Here is an 18754-nt window from a genome sequence, read left to right on the forward strand (position 1 = left end):
TCTGCTTTGTTTGTCAATGTGTATCCAGCATCTAATATACTCCCTACTCAGATTAGACACTCAGCGGCAACTGTGTAAGTGAATAAATCCTAGACGGTTGACAGTGGAAAGGATCTTAGAAAGCATTTGGTCTGCTTTCCTCATTTGATGAGTAAGGTGAAGCAATTCTTTCAAATCACATGGATTTTCATAAATGCAGCGTTAAGCATGTTTAAGACCATAGATTCTGAAGGAAGAATGGGTTCATATGTAGACCCTACAGCTTACTGGCTTGTAAATGACTTACCATTTCTGCTCCTCAGTCTTCTTGTCTAGAAAATGAGGATAATTGTACAAGCTCATAGGGTTATTATGGGAATGAGATGATATTTATAAAGTGCTTTAAATAGTACTTGGTACACAGTAAGCATTATGTGTTTGACCAAAAATAATAGGAATCCAACACTTGATACTAACTGAGGTATCTATACCCTAGTCTTGTGTCAAAGGCTTCTGGTGTGTTGTGATAGCTGGGTTTCAGAAGTGATTGCACTTAAAGCAAAAGGCATGAGTCTTGCAAGCCCAGTGTGTAAAGTTGTCCTCTGAGTTATAACCCAAAGGCACGACTGAAAAAAAAATGATAATAGAGGCTAGAATAAGACGAAGTTCTGAGTCTCTTAACTCCCTATCTAGTGCTTTTCACAAAACTGCCCGTTATTTTGTCATTGGTATAAACTAGTGCTGTCCAGTAGAATTTTCTGTCATGATGGAAAGGCTCTACACTATTCATTAGAGTAGCTCACTAGCCACATATAGCTACTGAGCACTTGAAATGTGGCTAGTGTGACTAAAGAAATTAATTTTTAAATTTTATTACAATTTAAATTCTCAGACTACTCTGACAATCAGGAGCAGGGATCCTTGTAGCAGACAAGTCACCATGGCTGATAGAATAGGTGTCCAGCTACCTTTTAAGCCCAGGGAGATCTTTTCAAACATGAGTAGCATAGTTTCCTGGAAGCCAAGAAACTCCTCACGTCCTTGCTTTCGTCAGGCCCTCCAGCCAGACACCTGGCATCAAGGAGGTATTGTTGTTCTACCTGGTAGCTGTGCAGGTTGGCATACCGCATGCCACCCCGCCCAACCCTGCCCCCTGCCCAGAACTATGGTTGAATAAACAAATTAAGAGCATCTTTCTTTTTCTTAGAGCCATACCACAAATTTGAAAAAAGCACAGTCTATAGATAAACAACTTTCAAATCCATTTTTAGAATATATATTCTTCAAGAACGTTTGAAATGCCGGTTTTGGAGAACACTTTCTCCATATGTATAGATATCTACTGCCATTAAAAAAAAGTCAATCCAAGAAAAAGGCAAGACCTCAACTGGTTGGATTCCAAATTAAGCTACAGCTTGAGCTAAAAATAGCTTGCTAGTGTTAAGACTCTGTTCTCTGAATTTAAATGGCTTGCCTCTCTCCCAGAAGACAACATTTACTGTGTTCTATGGCAGGACTAAACTCTGGGAAAGCACGCTGTTTTCTCTGGACTCACTTCTACTTTGTGTTCAAAGCAGAGTAAATGTAACCAATCAAAATTTTAGGTTCTACATATATGCATTGTTAAGTGTAATGAGCATAAATATTCAGAGCTTTGCTTAACAGTGTGTGTGTGTGTGTGTGTGTAATTCAGCTTTGTGTAGGTAATCCTATAGGTATGCATAAGACCCTGAAGGTCTGTTTTAAAATAGATTTTACCTTCTTATTTTTCTAACCATGTTATCATTTACTCTGCTGAAATCTATTTTCTCTTAATTATCACTGAAAGGCTGTGCTTTATAATTTCAAAAACAATCTCAATTTTATTTTTCTCTGAAACTCAGGAATAAATTTCCATGTGATATAAAAGATCAGAAGAAGAAAATAAGAAATGATAAGTTGCAGGCTTGGTATGTGGTAAAAATTATATTTAAAAATGAATTACATTAGTTTCACTTAAATTTTTTTGAATATCACAGAAAATAAGTATGCCATTTATCATACATAACTTTTTTTTTGAGGTTTCATTTTCATCCATTAAACATACACATATTTTAAATAATCAAACAATTCTACAAACCTTATAAATTCTTTTTTAGGATGAGAACTTCTGCATAGGTGCATCCCTTGATCAGGTGCCTCCAAAGCCCTCCTCCTTCACCGTCTTGGCCACATGGACAATGCATTACAGCCATGCATCCTGACATCAACTTTCTCCCTCTAACCTACCTATTTTGAAAAAAATACTTGAAATTTTTGATACTTTTTCTTAAAAAAGTAATGCATACATATATATAATTTAAAAATTCAAACATTTCAGAATTACAGAAAATATGAATTAAAAGCCCTCACTCTTCTGTGGTAACCATAGTTAAAATCTAGTATTTATCCTTCCTGATCCCTCATACTCTTATCTATCCCTACCTGTTTGTCATTGGCATGCAATCGACATTTCATTCAACACATTTTTGAGGAACATCTATATAGAATAAGGCTCTGTATTAGGGAAGAATTATGCCAGATGAATTAGAACTAGTCATCCCCCAAGGAACTCATGGAAAAACTGAGGCATGGACCGATATAAAATGGAGTTCTGAAAGAGTGACATCACTTTGGGAGCTGAGAACAGAAGACATACATCAGGGAGGATTGGGACAGGCTTCTAGGAGGAAGCTTCATCTAAGTTGGATTCCGAGATATAGGTATAACATGGACATACAGACATAGGGAGAGGTATTCTAGGAGTAGGGAAAAGAACGAGTACAGACAAAGAGAAAGATACCTCAAGCAAAACGACACATGATGAATTTTGCTTAAGACGTAGAAGGTGCCTATGCGGAAGTGTGGTGGGAAGTAGCCCTTAGTCATTATGACTCAGGTTGGACCTTCTCTGAACCTAGTGAAGAGACCGTAAAAGTTTCAAGGCAAAGGAATGAAGCAGAGTATTGTGGACTAAGTTGTGCTGTAGCTGCCTCCCAACCCCTGATTCATGTGTCAAAACCCTAACCTCCAATGTGACTGTATTTGGAGATAGAACCTTTAAGGAAGCAATTAAGGTTAAATGAGGGCATAACGGTGGGGCCCTAATCCAATAGAATTGGTGTCTTTATAGGAAGAGAAAGAGACACCAGGAGTGTATGTGCACAGTAAAACGAACTGGTGAGGACATAACGAGGAGCGTTCACCTGCAAGCCACGGAGAGTGGCCTTACCAGAAACCATCCCTGCCAACACCTTGGTGTTGGACTTCTACCCTCAAGAACTGTGAAAAAAAAATTAAATTTCTGTTATTTAAAACACCCAGTCTGTGGTATTCTGTTGAGGCAGCCCTAACCGACTAATACACAGAGATTAGCATTTGGTTTAGAAATTTTCTTGGTTCTTACTAAAGAACAGACTTTAAAATGATGAAATTGTTCTTACCCCTTCATGCTTTGCTTCTCCATTTAAAGAAGTGAGACTGACTCCCATTGCTGTGTTTTATTGGTATTTAGTACGACCACCTGGGATTGAATACTTACAGTATGCTAACTTCTATATGAATATTCAGAAACACAATCTTAGTACGCTGAGTGTTTTCAGATAAAATGAACATAGCTGTTAATACTGAGGGCTTATAATATAATAGACACTATTCTAAATGCTCTTCATATATTATTGACTTATTTAATCCTTACAATCTTGTCAGGAAGTTACTCTTATTACCCCCATTTCTCCGATGAGGAAACCAGGCACAGGAAGGTTAAATAACTTGTCCCAGGTTTTATAGCTAGGAAATTCAAAACTGAGATTGAAACTGTTAGGTAACTAGTCAGACATGAGTGACAAGGGGAACAAAGGAATAGGGGCCTATAGGCTGCCCAAAGAACATCCCAATGGTAGTAGAATTATGGGTAAGCACATGCACACTAGGCAAAGTTATACAGCAAACAAGTGTCAATCAAAATGACTTCACTTGCCAATTACCTGGGAATGTCTTTGGAACCACCAATCACGGCCCAAATGTAAGGCAGGCATTCTTGCTCGTGGGTCCTTTTTCTGCTCTTCTGGGCTCCCCTTTTTGCCCTTCTGGGATCTCTCTCTTTTTGGTGGTCTTTTATGGCCTTTTTGCCCTTTTGTAGCCATTTTGGCTCCTTTGTGTTGGTTACAGCACTGGAACCATGTGCCTCCTTGGGGCATTCTTTGTTTTTCTGAAACATTTTTAATAAAACTATTAAATCTCAATGACCTGTGATTCTTCATTGCTTCATTAGAGGAAGAACCAAGGGAAAATGCTAACTACGCTTCTGTGCCCTCATTATCCCTCTCCCTGACCCCTACTGTTGGGGCGATACCAAACTCCTATAGGCCCCAACAGTGACAGCACAACTGGAATTGACCTAATTTCCTAGACATTTGTCCATATTATTAACATCCTAATAGGAAGTATTACAATTTGACAATGTGTTAAGGACAATTGATTTATTTTCAGATGCAACTCAAAATTTAAATAGACTATAAGTTCTGGAATGAAACTGAGTGCTATATGTGATATGAGTCAAAGACTGGATATGAGTATATGGTTTCCAACTGAATTCAAGCTTTCTTTGCCCCTCTCCACCCCAGTATCAATGAAGATAAAATATTACACTCCAATTTACAGATATCTAACCAAACATCCCTCACAAAGTTCTAATGTCTAAACCAAAAGTGGAGCTTCTGGGCCCATAAATCTGAGTGTTGCCCTTTGGACCCTGGAGAGCCACTCTATAAAGCTCTGTTTGAGTGGCCTGTTGATCTCTTTCTTCCTGGGCATCTCTACTTTATTCTCTCCCTAACTTAACACTGTCTTTATTATCTTTATTACAAAAGTCTGAACTGTGCTTCTGTGCCAAGACCCTGTCAAGTTATACTCTAGATTGAGTTTTCTTAGTCTGGTTGTATAAACTTTGAAAACCAGAAACAAAATCTTCCTCTCCCTTTTTCTTGTTGAGTAGTTCCTTAGATGATAAATAAATTATAGTGTTAAACACACAGAGGATCCTCAACAAACAGTTCTGTGCTATAGAAAAATTATTTTTGGCACAATTCCCAGAATTGTGCAAATGAATATCGTAGAATAGGGAGTATAAAGAGGCTTAAGGGAAAGGCGAGGAAAATTCTGTGAATAGTTCTCCAGCCCAGAGGATGAGAATGTTATAAGTATGTGCACTGGTCTGGGAAAAAAATCTTTAGCAATTAAACTTGGAGTAAATGCAGGCAGCAGCTGGAGGGAGTGTTTACAGTGCGAGGCAGGAAGAATGAAGTCAATGACTTGCCGGAAGGAGTAGAGAAGCAGCGGGTGGGAGAGAAGAGCAGAGTGCCTGGAGGGGAAGATTTCTAGTGGTTTTCAGCCTGACAGACTTTCTCTAACAAACTGAAGCCAGATAATGGTCAGAAAACTTCTCCCATTGCTTCAGAAAGGATAAAAAGGTGCTGAGTGCAGGTAGAGTGAAGCCAACGTTGGTGGATACAGGCATTCTTGTGCCCAGAATACATCTGGAACTTCTAGCATTTGAATGGAGAGATACAAAAGTAGAACTTGAGAGTCTTGAACATCTAGAAATATAGTTGATAAAGACTTCTTAAATAGTAATCATAATACCTAACATTTATTTAGCATTTTTACATGCCAAGAGCTGCATTAAGTGTTATATAATCATTATCTCATTTAATTCTCAAGAACTTATGAGGGAAGTTATTGTTTTAGAAATTATTCACTTTATAAATTAGCAAACCGAGGCTTTGCAAGCTAGTTTGCCCAAAATAAATTTAAATATTTTGCCCCTGTCAAAGCACAACATTTTTACAGTTGGAAACATGATCTTCATATAAATCTATAATGTCCAAGATTTCTTTACCTCAGTTTTGAGGGGATGAGCTGGTTAAAGGGGAAGATTGGAAATTGCATGTGTGTATGTGTGCATGCACATGTGTGTGTTTGTCTTACCAGAGGAAGAAGAAATGGTGGATAAAGTTGCAAAGTAAGATAGAGAACAGAAAACTAATGTCCTACAGAGCATTAAAATAATAACCTTTAGGGTTCTTTTCTATTGGACATAAATCATTTGTACCTCTCTACGATAAAAATAACTTGTGACGTAATCTTCTGGATATTAACATCTACTTTTAAAGACCTGGAACCCTAATTAATAAAACATACTAGATCAAACAAAATGACATCTTCCAGATTATCATGTGATCTCAAATGGACTCAGACAATGTTGTCTACGGCATTATCCAAAAAGAACTTACCATGATGCTCTGTCCAGTAAGGTAGCTACACATCACACGGAACATTTATTGAGCACTTGAAATGCGACTAGTGTGACTGAGGTAGTAAATTTTAAATAATTTAAATTGTAATGGACACATATGACAAGTGACTACTGTATTGTATTGTTAGATGATACAGCTCTATGACTTTGAAAGAGTGCAGTCTACAAGGAACTTGTATGCACAGTAAATTTTGAGAAGCACTATCGTAGAAATACTGACAAAAGTCATTTGTTGACCACATTTTGAAAAACGCTGCTCCAATCCACTTTCTAAAAAGGGCAAAGGTGGTATTATCAATATCATTTGCCTAAAGTAACAGGGTCAGCTGCTGAAGGCAATACAATTAGTCAGTAGCAAACGTTGGATTTGGACCCGTGTGCCTGCTTAAAAGGTTGAAACTTCAAATGCCCACTGAGCCTTGGTGGGTTAAACGATGGGTCAAGTGGTTTAGTTGTAAAAGAAACTGAAAGCAGCTGGTCTATATCCAGTTGATTATAGTCCAGAATTGCCAGATTTTTAATTTTTTTCAGGAAAACCTATAATTCCGGACTTTTATGTAAGGTATTTTTGAGTTTTAAAACCCTATGCTATAGACCAAACAAAACAATATGCAGTCCTGGTATGGCCTGCAGGCCACCAGTTTCCGACCCTGGCTAGCTCCACAGTGTAAAAGCTTTCCTCTGTGCCCTGCTGCTTCTACTGGGAACTGGGAACAGGGGTTTGGCCACTCCAGAACTCTCCAGGCATGATCAAGGGCTTCTCACAGCAATATGAGCCTTTCAATATTTGCCACATATCCTAAATCATTATTTATATGTTTTTCTTCTCAACTAGATTGCAAGTCCCTGGAGGAGAGGAACATCTACTCAGCCATCTATTGCAGTAATAACACCTGGCAAATAGAAAGCATTTAATAACACGTTAGTTGAATGAGTATGCGTAAAAATAAGAAGTTTAAATAAACAGAGTAGCATTGGGCCATTTTTTCACTTTCGTTTTAAATTTCTATGGGCCAAATTGATTTATTTCCTTGTATTGTTTTATTATTGCCTTTACACCTAGATTCAGGCTTCCACACAAATACTACATACAATCATTCAGAAATAATCTCAAAGTAATAAATGGCTACCATCTTTTTAAAACCTTTCTATGCTTAAGGTTCTTTCTGTAACTTGTCTTACTTAATCCCTCCAATAACCCCATAAAGTGAACAGATTTAGAATTGTTAAGTAATTAGCTCAAGGTCACACAGCTCTCAACTCTATTGCCTCCTATATTAACGTTCTATGAGCTCTGCTCAGTTAACTCCCCCTGTACTTTTTAAATGTATTTAGAAAAAGTCGGTGTCTAATCCTTTCCTTTGGTTGAAAAGGCTGAGAAAGTGGAGGAGGAAGGAGGTGGTTCTTGAGGTTGGAGCTAGTGGGGAGAGGCTTTTCTAGAGGGAGCAGTCTGCTGAAATTAAGCAAACTAGGCAGGTGAGAGGGAGGTGGGCTGTGGAAATGCAGAGCTGGTATTGGTGAAGCTAGAGAGGAGGTCCAAGCTGGTCACACTGCAAGGAGAGACACTAAAAAAGAACCCAAAGCCAGAGAATTTGTGAGGAATGGGAACTTAGGGAGGGACAGATTGTGTCTGCTTCTGAGGGGCATCCTGGTTTTCTTTACATGGTCTCCGAAGCTTGATACTTGGGAAAAGTCACAGGAAGGCACAGATACTGTAATATCCCATTGCAGAGCCAGGCACCAAAGCAGAGGATCAAATAATGCTTAGTGACTAATTTACTATCACATAGTTTCCCATAAGAAATTCATTAATAGATGCCTCTCACCCTTAAAATTCCAGCAAAACAGAAGTTCAGAAAATTTGAGAAAGCTAACACAACCAGTGGGTATTTCAAATTGTAATTTTCTCCTCCCTGGCCCTTTACTCACACCAGCAATTTCTATATCCCATGACGATGTTACCATTCAACATATTATTCCATTCCTTTGATTTGAGAATCAAACTAAAATCTGTTTGCACAACTGGCATGAATTGCTGATTACTCTCAAAGAAGACGTGATGGAGCTGAGAAGTTACAAACTAGAAATTTCAAAATAACCGAAGGAGAGAAAATGACCTCCAGAAGCTTGGATTCTGAGCCCTGGGCTTGTGGTGGAGACTCGGGGAAGTGGTATGATCCAGTCCCAGGAAGTCAGGAAAAAAGTGGACTGGGTGACTGACTGTACACAGAATTTCAATCAAAGTCCATATCAAAAGCTCACATGATTTGAAACTTGATCTTACAATTTTAAGATGCATTTAAAAAGGTATGCTACAATCTTACACACTTGGCACTGAGTTTATAGGCTCTTTCGCTCAAGAAGTAGTTAGGGTTAAAAATGGAAATTGTCTCAAATAAAAGGTTTATCATGAAATCCGCAATGGGTAATTAAGAAAATCTAAGGGTGTTTGAGGGAAGATCTATTCCAGATGCACTATAGTTGACATCCTGGAGGGAAATGTGCTCAAGAACAAAAAGTTCTGTATCTCATATAAAATATTTTAAAATGCTTATTCAAATATAAATGAATAAACATTTCAAAATATGTTTCCCTAGAAAACACCATTTATTTAATGTTTCCAATTTTATTTGAAAAGGAAATAAATGAATTTCAATAATGCAAAATATACACTTCTGAGTATACAATAGTAAGGACTAATTTTGAAATAAGAGCCACCAACAGAAGGAGAATATCTGAGATGTATGCCAGAATTTAATTTTCTATTATTAGGTTGAGTTTATTTCAAAACAGAATGAGATTCAACTTAACCGTGATGATTTCCTCCTCAAACAACGATGGTTTATATATTGCTGCCACAAAATAAAAACATATTTGTTAATGTGTAAAACCTATGCTTTTATGGGTATAAAACTTGACATTAGTGTGACATGAAAGATCTGTCCCATTGGAAATATATCAATTAACCCAATATTATTTCTTAATTAATTTTTTAAAATCACATACTTTCAAAGAAACATGAACTATTTCTTTTTTGAGCATATCCCAACTTTTCCCAGGCCTGCATTTAAGGTAAACTAGGTCTTTCTATTGCCTTTACCAAAATGATTATATGTAATATGACCAGCACCTCCTCACAATTTTTTCCAGAGGGGGTGGGGGAAACTGTAGCAGATATAAAAGTCTATATATAGTTTTTGTTTTGTTTTTTTTTAAACAAATCCATTAATTAAGAGCAGGGCTGCAAAGACAAGGGGAGGTGTGGGTGGGGTGGGGGTCTTTTCTGTACTCTGAAGTTTTGCTCTCTGTGAAGTAAAATTTCATCCAACTAAATGTGTTATGAATTTTAAATATATTTGATGTTAAGAGAGAAAAAATAAGTAAGCCGTCCTTTCTTGTAGGCTTGTCTTTAGATGGGTCTGGTCATTTCCTTGGCAACCCTTACAAATGGCAACTGACGTCAAGAACAAGGAAAAGCACTGCTGAGAGCACACACTCCATGCATTATAGATCCTTCTGAGAACTTAGAATTTTTAGGCACATGCAAACACCAAATGGCTTTAAGACGAACACAAGAAATCTCCTACTTTACAAACATATTTCGTAAATTTTTTAAGGACTTGCAGATCTGAAAAGAGCATCTTTGAGTTTTTCATTTAAGCAAAATACAATTCAGCTATTAGCTTAGTTGTTCTGTGTCATAATAATTGCTAAGTCTACTAAAATGTTGGCACTAGTAAATCTCAAAACCAAATGGAAGCTGCCCTTTTCTTTTGAAAGTATATTTTCCTAACAGTTTATTATGACAAAGTTCAGTCATAGAAAGTTGAAAGAATTTTATAGTGAGCACCCATATACTCACCACATGGAGCCTTCTATTACTCTTTTACTCCACTGGCCTTATCACATTATCTATCTATCTATCTATCTATCTATCTATCATCTATCTATCCATCCATCCAACCATCCATCTATCCATCCAAGCATCCATCTGTCCATTCATCTCTTATCCATACCTTAATCCATCTCATTTTTTATGGATTTCAAACATCAAAATTGAAGGCATGAATATACTTCCCCCTAAATATTTTAGCATGAATATCATTACCTAGAATTCGATATTTTTTATGTTTTATTTTGATTTAACATTTATAAACAATGAAATGCTCCAATTTTAAATGTATATTTGCTGAGTTTTGAAAAATGTATACTAACTCCTATCAAGATATAAAACATTACTCTCACCCCAGACAGTTCCCATGTGCCTCTATCTATTTAGTCCCCACTTACTCACCTTCCATAAGCAGCTACTCTTATGACTTCTGAAAGTATTATTAAGAGCTTTGTATCAGGGCTGATTACTTCTGAGAGCCTCCTCCCTTGAACTGTCCCCAGGACTTCATTCATCCTTCGAATTATAAGTTTACATGTTCAGTGTATGTAGTAGTCAGTGTTTCTAGCATTTACTTTTCCACTGTTACAGCTTTTCCCCTGACTTCAACCATGCAATCAAGTAGAACAGGCTATATAATTTTTGAGGCCCAGTGAAAAATAAAAATGCAAGACCCTTGCTCAAATTTATTAAGAAGAATTTTAAGACGGTGACAGCCAAACATTAAACTAAGTGCAGGATCCTTCTAAGCATAGGGCCTTTTTGATTGCACAGTTTGCACACCCATCAAGCTGGTCCACTGTCAAAATATTTAACTGTTATGGTGTGGCCTAACTGATCAAATTGCAAGTCAGCCATAGAAGTCAGGCTGAGTTATGGAGTTAGAAGCTGCGTGGTGAGGGGAAGTCAAGGAGAAATGGTGAAGGGCCAAGGTTGTGGGCAGCAGAAATGGTGAAGGGCCAATAGTGCTTATATAACAATATATATGGATGTATCAGAATTTCATCTTTGTGGATGTCGCTGTTGGTGTCCAATGGCTAAAGATCAGCCTGGTAGGACTGGCAGGTAAAACTGGCTCAGACTTTCGTAGTAGAACATTCCCAAGGAAATCAGGAAGTAGCTTTGTAACCCAAGCCAGATTAATCACATCTCTTCTCCATGATTTTTCTATTTGGAACTTCAGAAGCAGTGCCTCCCTACCTTCCCCCTCATGCTCCCCACTGTGTATTGCATTCTTCTAAGAGTACCAAGAGTAGCAAACCAGGATTTTTCAGGGTTCTGATTACTTTCAGATTTTAGTGGGGCAATTTTTCTAGATTTATAGTCCATTTTTCTCCAGGATCTCCACACAGTCTTTTTCTTTTCTTCTTCTTCTTTTTTTAATAGACTATTTTTAGGGCAGTTTTCAGGTTGACAGCAAAACTGAACAGAAAGTACAGAGATTTCCCATACACCCCTGCCTTTGCATATGCATAGTCTCCCCCATTATCAGCATCACGAACTAGAGTGGTGAATGCGTTACAACTGATGATTCTACATTACCACCCAAAGTTCATAGTTTATATTCCGGTTTCCTCCGGATGTTGTACATTCTATGGATGTTGACAAATATATAATTACATGTTTCCACCATTATAGTATAATATAGAACAGTTTCAGTTGCCTGGAACTCCTTCATTTTCCATCTATTCATCTCTCCCTCTCCATTATCCTCTGGCAACCACTGATCCTTACATCATTTCCATAGTTAGGCTTTTCCAGAATGTCAAATAGTTGGAATCATAAAGTATGTCGTCTTTTCAGATTGGCTTCTTTCTCTTAGTAATATGCATTTAAGTTTCCTCCACATCTTTTCATAGCTTGATAGCACTGAATAATATTCCATTGCCTGGTTATACTACACTTTATTTATTCATTTACTTAGTGAAGGACGTCTTGGTTGCTTCCAACTTTTGGCAATGATGGAGGAAGCTGCTGTGAACATTTGTGTGCAGGTTTTTATGTGAACACAAGTTTCAATTCATTTAGGTAAATACCAATGAGTGTGATTGCTGTATTGTATAGTATATTTAGTTTTGTATGAAACCATCAAACTATCTCCCAAAGTGGCTGTACCATTTTGCATTCCCACAAGCAACGATTAAGATTTCTGTTGCTGCTCCACATTGCTGCCAGCATTTAATGTTGTCAGAATTTTAAATGCTGGAAATTTTAATGAATGCGTAGTGGCATTTCATTGTTTTAATTTGCAATTCCCTGATGTACGATGTTGAGTATGTTTTCAAGTCTAGTGCCTAAACCACTCTGCCATGACTACATAACTTGAGCATGTTTTCATATGCTTATTTGTCATCTGTATACGTCTGGTTAGGCACTGTTCAGGTCTTTTGCCCATTTTTAAATCAAGTTCTTTGGTTTTTTATTGCTGGATTTTAAAGTTTTTTTTTTTTGATATATTTTGGATGTCTTTTATTAGATATATAAAGGTATTATTTATTTATTTTTATTTTTTATTTTTTATTTAAGAAATAGTTTATTCAACTAAGGGGACAACTCAGTAGACAAGTAGATTCCTGGCTTCATGGAGCCTAAATTTTAAAGCATAAAATGACAATAAATGAATAAATGAATAAACATATGATAGACATTTAAGTGGAAATAGTTGCTGGGGAGGAAATTTAAACAAAGTAAGAGGTTAGAGAGTGATCAGTTAGGCTACTGTGCACACCTGTTGGGGCCAAAGTAGAATAGACCACAGTGGGAACAAGAGGAAGAGTGAGGAGGCCAGTTAGGAGTCTACTGCAGTCATACAAGCAAGAGACGATGTGGGTATGAACTAGGATGGAAGTTGTGGAGGTGGTAAGAGGTATCCAGATTCTGGATACTTGTTAAAAGTGAGGCTGACACAACTTGCTCATGGATTGGGAAGAAGATAAACCAAAGATTCAAGGATGAAAGCTAGGTTTGGATCTAAGCAACCAAGTGAAAGGTGGTGAAACTAGGAGGGGAGTTAGGAAGGAAGGGGGTAGGCAGGGACCAGGCAAGGGCATGGGACAACCAAGTGAAAATTCAGGTAGAGATGTCCAGTACCCCGTTATAATTCAACTTGAAAGGTTAGAGTTGGAAATAGTTAAAAACTGGGAGTCTTCAACATATGACAGTGTGCTGGATATCTTTGTCTCTCTTCCAGATTCTCTCTCCATGCCTCTCCACGCTTAGAGTCCATGAGCAGTAACATCCTTGCCTCTCCCTAGCCTCAGAGTACTTCTATCCTTACAGCTTTATAAACACAGTAGTCCCCCCTCCCCCTTATCCATAGTTTCACTTTCTGTGGTTTCAGTTTCCTGTAGTCAACCACTATTCAAAAATATTAAATGGAAAATTCCAGAAATAAACAATAGTTAAGTTTTAAATTGCGTGCTGTTTTGAGTAGTGTGATGAAATCTTACTCTGTCCTATCCGACCCAGGAACATGAATCATTCCTTTGTCTAGCTTGTCTTCATGCTGTAAACACTCTCCACCTGTTAGTCACTTAGTAGCTGTCTTGGTGATCAGATCGATGACAATCATGATATCGCAGTGCTTGTGTTCAAGAAACCCTTATTTTACTTAATAATGGCCCCAAAGCACAAGAGTAGTCATGCTGGCAATTTAGATATGCCAAAAAAGAAGCATAAAGTGCTTCTTTTAAGTGAAAAGGTAAGTATGTACAGGAAAAACCATAGTACATACTGGGTTTGGTACTATCCATGCTTTCAGGCACCCACTGGGGGTCCTGGAACATATCCCCTATAGATAAGGAGGGACTACTGTAGTCTCATTAGTGAACCCTACTTTATTTATCCTAATTTGAGTATGCATTCTCTTTCCTTTTGGGGCCTTGACTGAATTTAAGACCCTAAGATTGAATGAGATCTTTTAGGGAGTGAGAAGAGATAGAAAAGATAAGAAATTTGAGGACTGACTAGGACACTAATATTTAGAAGTTGGAAAGAGGAGGTGGGTTCCATAAAGGGAAGGTTGGCAAAACAGGAAGAAAGTCAGGAGCATATGATGTCTAGGCAGTGGCTCAGAAGGTAGGTCCAAGAAAGAGCTCTCTGTTTCCCTGAACTTCCAGAATTTTTACTGCCTTTGCTGATCATTCCTGACTCCTTGCCTCAGGTGAATTCTCTCTCAGGAGACATAAAATTGCTTTGTAATTTGGCTTCTGACATTCCCATATCAGCTGATATGTTGTACATGTCTGAACTCTAAGGGAGATGATGGTTTGAGTTCTCAGAGGCTTTCAGCAACTTTGCAAATCTACAGAAGAGATGAAGAGGGGACCAGAGAGGAACTGCCAAGGAATGCACATATATAGGCACACACAATTATTTTAAAACCTGTCCCAGGTATTGTACTGTGAATATAGCCAGGCAGAAACTATTTTATATTCACCATTGCTTAGTACCTAACAAGACATCCAGCACATAATGGCATCTCGACAGATTTTTTTTTGGATAAATAGTTACACTATGCTTTTAGCACATGAATGCCCCTTTTCAGACTTGACAACTAATTCTCTGAATTGTCCTATTACAATATGTCTCTCATTATGTTTTTCTAAACTACGTAATGCCTGAGTGTGAATGTACTTTTTTTTTTAACAATTGCATTGAGAAGATGACAACATAAACTGTAAAAACAAAGGCTATAGATTTTGGTTACTGGGGCTCTGGGGCCATCAGATAAATATATTAGTACTGTACTTCTTACAATGATCCTCATTGTTTAAAGTGTGAAACTGCTATTCACTAATATCTTGGTGCCATTCCCAGAAAGCATGCTTCATGTAATTGGCGAGTTTTTGCAAAAGCTGTTCTCTATTTGTAGCCTCCATATTAGTACGCTTGACCGATTTCCTCAACTCTGACTCAGTATAGGTAGAAAAAATCTCCCTCTTCTACAAAGTAGAGTTCCAATGCTGGCTGTGCCACTTTCACAAGCTTACCTGCTTCGAGTCTTAGTTTCCTTATCTATAAAATGGAATTAGTATTACAGCTGGTCCTCATTGTTCACAAGTTCCTTATTTGTGAATTCATCTCATTGCTAGAACTTATTTATAATCCCAAAATCAACTTCCGCAGCCATTCATGAACATGTGCAGTGCAATGGAAAGTGTGAGTAGCCTGAAACGCACATCCCTGGCTGAGTTCAGACAAGGTGATGCTTGGCCTTCTTGTTTCAGCTAATACTGTAAACAAGTAATCTTTTTATGGTCTATTTAGTGCCACGTTTTTGCATTTTTATGCTTTTTATTGGTGATTTTGCTGTTTAAAATGGCCCAAGTGTAGTGCTGAAGTACTGTCTAGTGGACTGTCTAGACAGTACTATCTAAGTACTATCTAAGCACAAGAAGGCTGTGATGTGCCTTCCAGAGAAAATAAGTGTGTTAGATAAACTTTGTTCAGGCATGAGTTATAGTGCTGCTGGCCATGAGTTCAATGTTAAAGAATCAACAATATATTGAATATGATGGCTTTAAACAAAAACACACACAAAAGAAGGTTATGACAAAAACGTTGTGATTGCAGGCTCACAGGAACTTAATCCTGTACTTTCTTTAGGAACAATCATTCTTCCAGTATTGGTTGATTCAGTGTTTGCAATGAATTCATGAAAGATAAGATTTAGATTAGAGCCCATGTAAAAGATGTCATTTGAACTTAATTATTTCTTTAGAGAACTTATCTCTAAATACACTGACTGGAGTACTGGCAGTTAGGAATTCAGCATATAAATTTTGGGGGTACCTGGTTCAGCCCATGACACAGACTATCCAACTTCATTTCCCATATTTGATTCTCTAGCTAGCCACACTGGCCATTTGTCATTCCATGAGGTTTCCTCGCCTCTGGGTTTTGTTCATAATATTGCATCCTTACGGCATCCCCTATCTCTGCGTGTGTGGGCACCAGGATAATCCAAGGTCTAGCTGGTCCAAGGTCTGGTGGCGATCCAGGCCCACATCTAGGAATAGGACCTTGGATTTAGAATGTTACATTAGTATACTAGGGCATCTGCGCCTAAAATATGTAAACACAATTCAGCTTTTTGCATCATGCATGTATGGCTGAATGCCACTATTGTACTTGGCTATGTGTGGAGCCATGCAGTGCCCTGAAGAGTAGAAGGGGAGCACAAGAAAGGGGAGCAGAGAAAGTACACGCAAGACCGTGAGCCCCACACAACAGACTGCACTTCTGCCGATAAAACTGCTCTCCGCACAATACAGTTGGTGCCTGCTGTCTCATTCCATGCCTGCCTCTTGTACATTCTTCCAACCGGGTGTCTCACCATCGAATCTTCCCTTCTTGATCCTCTTGGCACTGACAGCGTGTCAAAGTCAAAACTACCTTTCAGAAACCAGCATGTAGATGAGTCGTCTACAGCCATGCTGCCCTGAACATGCCCGATCTCTTCTGATCTCAGAAGCTAAGCAAGATTGGGCCTGGTTAGTCCTTGGATGGGAGACCACCTAGGAATACCAGGTGCTAATGGCGTAAAAAAAAATTAAATAAAAATAAAAAATAAAGAAGATAATTAAATTAAAATGAGGTCATTAAATGGGCCTTAATCCAATGCGACTCACGTCTTCATAAGAAGAAATTTGGACATAGGCATGCGTGCACACAGAGAGAAGACCACGTGAGGACGGAGGTAGAAGATGTCATCTCCAAGCCAAGGAGGGAGGCCTTAGAAACCAACCCTGCTAACACTTTGATCGTGGACTTCCATCCTCCAGAACTATGTTTAAAAACTAGTTGTTTTTAAACTACCCAGTTAATCATATTTTCCATAGCAACCTAAATGGACACAAGGCTAACGAGTTTATGTTAGATTCTGTAGTTGGTGTGAGCAACTGAACTTTTTAAAGGGTATTGTGCCCCATTCTGTGCTTCAGGAAAGGAACTGGACCAATCTTCTGAAGAGAATGAGCTAAAAAGGGGGAAGACAGGAGACTGAATAGATTATTGCTGTTGGGGCCGATTCTTACAGGTTTATACATCTATATTTGAGGCTTATGTAATGTTGTGTATTGTTAGGTCCTGATACAAAAGCCTGTTCAGAATAGTAGTGGGACAAAAGGGTTAAAGTGTCTGAGACAAGGCCGGGAGAACACTCTCTAACAAAATAGTAATACTGCATGTGTTCTGGAAACCTTTCACAAAAGCACATTTAAAACTTTCAGTGAGGCTATGAGGACTACAAAAGAATTTTGCAGCAATGGCAAATAAGCTTAAGATCTACTATTTCCAAGTGTGCTAAGGATATCATTTGAAATGTGAAATACTGACGCCCAACTTGTGAACAATCTCTAGCAGGCATCCAACTAAGAGTCCTGAGCTAATGTGCCTGGACAAGAGGCAGAAACCTAAAACTTACTTAAATTTGTGTCTTTTCACTTCATTTTGATTTTGGCCTTCTGGAGTCTGATCTTCCAAGGAAACTGAGGCAATCATTGCATGAATCTACAAAGTAGGTAATAAAAACCAGAACTGTTAGCTTTATCTGTAGGAAGAAGGGTATAATTTGGAGAAGTATTATAGGATGATAGTAATAGGACATAGTAACAAATTGGACCTGAAGGTAAAGAGAATAACTAAAGTTCCTTAGAATAATTCAGAGTTTGAATTTTGGAAGAACAAAATAATTTCAATTTTGGATGTGTTGAGATTGAGGTACATTTTCAAAAGGGATATGTGAATGCAAAAGTCTAGCAGGCAAAGACTGGAATATATAGATTTGAGAGCTATTTGTCTGTGAATGAAAGATAAAGCCAAAGGAATGAATGAGATATTTAAGGATCCTCACAGGAAGGAGAAGAAAGGTAGAGGCTGCAAATAGCTGTTCCCAGAATGCAGAAAAAGGAAGCAGAGACACAGGAGTGGTCAGAGCTGTAAAAGGAAAACCAGGACACAAAAGCCACTGACAGAGAAACAAGTGATGTGGTTAACTTTAGAAATTGATGGATAGATGAAAATAAATAGAAATGGGTTAAAGAAGAGGAAGCTCAAGAAAGATAAATTTGATTTTGGAGAAGCGGAAAGCTAGCTCATCTTAAAGAGAAGGAAAAAAATTAAGGAGACTAAAAAGTGTTTGGAATAGTCACTGTGAGGGATGTAATAAGAGGTAAATAAAGCTGAAAAAAAGGACTGCTGGTCCCAGTGAGAATTCAGTTGATATTCTATAGCATAAAAGTATAAGAAAAAATTCTGTATTTCTGTTAATGCTGTGTAGCTGTTTTAGTCAGCCCTTTTTTAGTTGCAAGCGACAAATTCCAATTCAGACTAGATTAAGGAAAAAAGGGAACTTTATTGGCTTCCATGACAGTGAAGTCTAAAGAGTACAATGATCACAATGATTTAAAGCATGGCTAAATCCAGGGCCTCAAACAATATCACCAAAAATATATTTCTCTCCATCGTTTGGCTCAGCTTTCCTAGATAGCCTCTGGCAGTCTCAAGAATACAGTTTACTTACGTCAGCAAACCCTCACAAAAAGAGC

At 38.0% G+C, this 18754-nt stretch overlaps 1 non-coding gene and 1 pseudogene across 1 annotated transcript; both read left to right on the forward strand.

Moving 5' to 3' along the window:
* Positions 1-439: 439 nt before the first annotated feature.
* LOC118602355 lies at positions 440-607 on the forward strand. Its single transcript, XR_004950694.1, has one exon.
* A 16022-nt stretch (positions 608-16629) lies between these two features.
* On the forward strand, positions 16630-16748 carry LOC118602130 (annotated as a pseudogene).
* Positions 16749-18754: the final 2006 nt, after the last annotated feature.

This window comes from Rousettus aegyptiacus, unplaced genomic scaffold (assembly GCF_014176215.1).
Source record: "Rousettus aegyptiacus isolate mRouAeg1 unplaced genomic scaffold, mRouAeg1.p scaffold_m13_p_4, whole genome shotgun sequence".
In the NCBI taxonomy this organism is placed as follows: Eukaryota; Metazoa; Chordata; class Mammalia; order Chiroptera; family Pteropodidae; genus Rousettus; species Rousettus aegyptiacus.